Raw genomic sequence first — 5,709 nt, forward strand, 5'->3', positions numbered from 1 at the left:
TGTCATATCACCAGAACCAATATAAAATGTACTGTGTAAAGAAAACAAACAACACACATTTAAAACACAAAGGAAAAGAGACATTTTATTTAGTTAAAATAAAAGATAGAAGGGTTTGCAAATAGAAGGGTTTGCAAATAACGATAAAGGGACAAAACAAGATAGATCCCGAACTACAATCCTGAAATAATTTGAAAAATAAAAAAGAAAACAAACATCAGACCTCTTCCTAGTAGGGAGAGGGGTGACTTCTTAATTGCTCAGCCTGACATCTTAGCCAGTGGTTTGCATATCAACATGACTAGAGCTTTCCTCACTGTCATTATTCTACACCATAATTGATCTATCTTGAATCATCTTTACAATTTCTCTTTTCAAAGCCCGACAAACTTCAATACTGTGACCCTGAACATCAGAATGATATGCACATCGAACATTAGGATCAAAACTTCTTGAATTCAGGTTAGGAATATACCCAAGGAAAGGAGTGATCATGCCCCGCTATACCAATATCTAAAATAAGCTGGCATACGGCTCTCCAATTGGTGTGAAGCTATCCCTCGATTTCTGCCTTATTTCCTTGTTTGGATTAGATCCAAAATCAAGCCTGGAAAGGATTTGATAGATTTGTGGAGTCGGAGGGTAACTCTGAGGAGTTGATGCGCGCCATTGTGAGTAAGAAGAGAGTTGAACATATGGCTATATGTAGTATAGTAGGTATAAAGGTGGGGAAATGTAGTATAATGGATTTTGGGAAGGATTATAGAAAGCTTGGGTATGAACTTGGCCCTTAGATTGACGGCAATGCCGACGTCGTCTTCTTGAATGTGCCCGTTCTCCAACTACAATAGCAGCTGTATCTTTCTCATTCTTCTTTCCTCTAGTTTTATTTAATTGATTGCAATATTATCCCAAATATTTCACAGATTCCTCTTGTCCATCTTGCTCCTCGCATTTCGATATCTCAAGGCTTAGAGGAAGGTTAGCGCTTAAAGTTATGCCCCAGTTTTTGTATGAAACATCTTCTTCACTCATAAGTTTTAAGGAACTTTTCACAATATTTTCTGCACTTTTCATTTTTCCAACCATTTTCTCTGGCTCTTCTGGCACACTAGGCTTCTTGTTAAGAAATTTTGATGGTCCAATTAACATAAAAATAGGATCAGGAGTATAGTGATGATCTCCAAGAGTTTTGAACAAGGGTCCATTAGAAGCATGAGGAAGCACAACTGTTGGGCAGTTCGCCAATGTATAAACCTCGGTAGGGGATTGAGTAACAAGATCACAGACAACATGTGGTATTGTGAATGAAACAGGCTTATAATGAGGAGCTCGAGGAAAAGTGGTGGAAGTATTATGATGCTTTTGGCTTGGAATAAATTTCGAGTCATGTTGTGGTGCATCAACAATAGTAGGACACTGACTTTACAATTTTAGTGGAAAACTCGAGGTATTTGTAGGATCAATAGCAGAAAATGGAGGAGGAGGCAACCCACTAGCCCAAGCTCGATGCATTTCTGTCATTTGTTTCCTTAGTCTCCCAATATTTTGCTTTAAACTCTCATTTTCATGACTCTTTGTTTGGTCCATGATGTCACTCTCTATATCTTTGTTGGACACAACTAACCCTTTGAATTTGGTGTAATGTGGAGGACCAGCCAAAATGTCACAAACCAACCACCTTAAACTGACTCAACAAAAAACAACAAATGTGTTAGAGTTCAACACTTTTTCAAAACTCCTTTTTTTTTTGAAAAGATCACCGAACCCAAGAAGGGCGTCTACGTATCTCACTACAGAGAGAGGAGAATCAGGTGTGCGTAGTTTGTGAAGTCTTGCCAAAATGACCAATCAAACTCTTTTCTTTTTTTTTTTCTTGAAACTTTACGAAGAAAAGAAAATAACAAATTGTCAAAAGAATTGACAAAAATCTTTTTGCATTTTTCAGGTTAAACATCCCTATACAAAGTGAAACCTATGATTACCAAAGAAAATCTTTTGGAGTTTTCAATTTGAATTTCCTACCAAGATGAAACTTGAACCTATTAAATAAAATTTTTTTTGTAGTTTTCTTTTAAAACATGTATACGATATCTACTCTAAATTAAGAGTGAAGAAAATCTTTTGGGATTTTTCAAATAATATCCCCGAACCAACAATAGGCTGCCTACGTATCTCATTCTCGAGAGAGAAGAATCAGGGGTGCGTAGTTCGTCAAGATAGGACAATTAAGGATTAAATAACCGATTGAACCCTGACTTGAGAGACGAAACTACAACAATAAAAATCTTTTTTAGGGTTTTCACTTTGACACTCTACATAAAACTGACACAAAAAATTATGAAAGAAGAATCTTTTTGGTATTTTCATGAAATGTACAAAACTCCTACAATTTTTGCATTTTTCTTTTATAAAAAATCCTATGAATGAAAAATCTTTTTTGAAGTTTTCAAATTGTGAATACTTGCTAAAGGAAACAAAATAAAAATCTTTTTGATGTTTTTGATTTTGACAAATGAGTGCAAAAAGTAAAAATCTTTTTGAATTTTTGGATTGTGAAGAACAAAAGCCATTAAAAAAACTACGAAACTCTTTTTCGATTCGCCTTTTTCTCTTTTTCCCTTTGTTTTTTTTTTTTTAAAAACTTTTCCTTGCCTACACACTTTCTTTAATTCTAGCACATGCTTTTGCCCAAATCAATCTGTCAAATGACCCCGTTACCCTCAAAGATACAACATTTAGCACGTAGGGATGCTTTAGAGGTGAGTCTCCTATAAATGACCAAGTGGGTCCCGCTAGATCTTAATATGATGCAGATAAATATGACCTAAAGGCTGACCTACACCGGGGTTCACTAATAAGGCTGTTAGGGGGAGCGTATGGTCAATAGTGACTGCTTTAGCTTTTCACCCACTCCATACCAGTCGACGGCTCCCCCTCCTAAGATAAGGGTGACTCAACTAGTGGTCGTATACACAACGTGTACTATGGATTTGTTGCAAAAAGAATTAACTCGGGTTATGCACATGATGCCAGATATAAAGCGGTAACACATAAGAAAAAAACTGTAAACAAAAAGCACGTAAACATGCAATAATGATAAAATAACTACAAACAATAACACAAACAATGTCTATACACTCATATGTCAAACTAGGCCGATATAACTAAAAAAAAAAGCTCGAATTCTGAAAAATCCCCAGTAGAGTCGCCAGAGCTGTCACACCCCTTTTTTAACCAAAAAGAAATAAATTCTAAATTTTGAAAGGATTTTTATTATTAAAGTGACATAAGATTGAAAATTTATTTCGAAAAAGGGTTATTTACATTTTTTATTTAGAGTCGCCACTTGACATAATCCGATGTGCCAAGTCACCTTTGAAAAATCCTTTTCTAAATAATTTGACACTTAAAAAGACTGGTTTGCAAACAGAGATTCCGTCTAAGGAATTCTGTTGACTGATGGGAAGGTGTTAGGCACCCCTCGATCCCGTGGTTCGACCACGGTAGCTTGGTGGAGCGTATCGACTAATTTGGCCACTACGAATGTAAAAAACCATACAAAACACGTAAAACAATCAAACAAACGAATAAAAAATATAGTGTCCAGTCCAATTTATACAGTTCCAAATAGAAAAATGGGAAAATAAATCTTATCTAACCTATACTAATCCTAACTACGCTCCCGTGCTTTACCCGAAGCCTTGGGCCTTCATCACGAATGTCCTCCGGGTACAAGATACCTCGGAGCATTCCTCGGAGAATAAATATATACAGATATTTTAGGGTATTCCCCGACCAAATGAATACATTTTTCAAATGCAGAAAAAAACTAAAACCAAACCATTCCACTCAAATTGTACATTCAAACATTCAACAAGAAAAACTTAATCCTAAATTTGCCTACCCAAACCCACATTGACCTATCCATTTCAAAGTAACATCATTTTATCACATTTAACATTAATATTTTCTTCGAAATAAACCAACAACCACAAATCAAAACTAATTCAAATTTATTTTTTTATCAATTTTTGATCTCGAACCCCTAAATCAACGATTTTGATTCTCAAACAGGATTTCTTTCACTGTGTACGTAATTCACAATCAAATAAACAACTAAACAATCCTTCACCACCAACAAAAATCAAACAATCATCAAATATTACAAATAATGAAATAAAATAGGGGGAAGGTTAGAATCGGACCTCGATGGAACTTGTTTTCATAGATAATAAAGAAACCCAGAATCGAAATCCTCGAACAAGGAACCTCACAACGAGTGTTCTAAATCAGGGAGAGAAGTCCAACCCCAGACAGATTACAAATCAATAAAAATCCTTAGAGTGAGTGACTCCGGCTCGGTGTCAAAACCCCAAAAAAATGAATCACTCGAACCCGATGTAGAAAACCCTCAAGAGTACAATGTCAAAATGAACTAGGAAAATAGACTGGTTTGAAACGCCCTGAAGTCCAACTGAGAACTCAAACTGACGAAGATGATCTCCAGTGAGCTGCCAGTGATCGAAACTAAAAGAAACGAGTAAATTCTGGTGAGATATTGCCAGAATCAGCTTGAGAACGAACCCATCAACCTGTTCTAACGCACTTCGGGTACATTTTGATGTTTTTCGGGGACTGTATTGCCAAAACAGGAAACAAATACGAACAAAACCCACCGATGAACAGTAACCGGTCATTGGGGTTGTTTTGAGGAGAAATTTGGATTTTTGAAAAGAGAGTCGCCACTTAATTTTGAAAAAGAATTAAGAAACCTTTAGAAAGTTACTTTAAACGATTCAAAATAGAAAAATCATTTAAGTTAAGAGATTCTGAGTAAGCGGTTCCTATTAATGTTTTAGGAAGGTGTTAGGCACCTAAGACGTCCGCTAACTTGCGGTTATTCGGACTGTTTGAGAATCGTATTTGATTAAATTCAGAAAAAAAGATTGATTTTTGAAAAAAGAAAGCAATTTTTTGAGTGTTTGTGCAAAAACCAGTTTTTTAGCGACTTAACTAATGAATTAGCTAGGTTCGCAAAACACATATGGCTAACAAGCGTTAAAAAAAAGGGAAAGGGGAGGAAGTAAAAGATTTAGGCCATTGGGCCCAAATCAATAAAACCTGTCCTAGTCTAGTTGGGTTTTTGACCCATCTTCCTCCTGTCCTCATCTATATTTCGAGCCTTTGGCTCGAGTATCGCTCCACCTGTATTAAATTTACAACTTTAACTTCGAGGCCCAAATGAATGAATAAAAAATAAATAACTAAAGAAATAAAGACAACAATAATAAATGACTAAATAAATGAATGAAATGGAAACCGAGACTTTCAAGTCTCTTGGCCGCTTCAACCGTAGGACTTTAATCCATTCTTCTCCTTTCGACTTCTTGTATCCGTATGCCATGCGAATAACTTCTGATCTTAGCTCTTCGGGATTGACTCAAGGGATAGGCCTCATTGGCCCTTTATGAAATGCAAAGGGGAAAAGAGTCCATTTGGACTCCAAGGCAGTTTACCTCTCTCAGAGCAGCGAAACGGGGCAACGAGCTAAGATCGGACTCCTATCACCACCAGGAAAGTTCAACACCATCGTGAACACTCGACTAGCTAACTATTTCTGCCTAAAATCTTTACCGAACAAAGTTGCTTTTTCTTTGAAATCAAATTACTCTTTTCCGAAACCCTTCTTCTTTTACCCAAAAAAAA

This window comes from Capsicum annuum, chromosome 4 (genome assembly GCF_002878395.1).
Source record: "Capsicum annuum cultivar UCD-10X-F1 chromosome 4, UCD10Xv1.1, whole genome shotgun sequence".
NCBI classification, from domain to species: domain Eukaryota; kingdom Viridiplantae; phylum Streptophyta; class Magnoliopsida; order Solanales; family Solanaceae; genus Capsicum; species Capsicum annuum.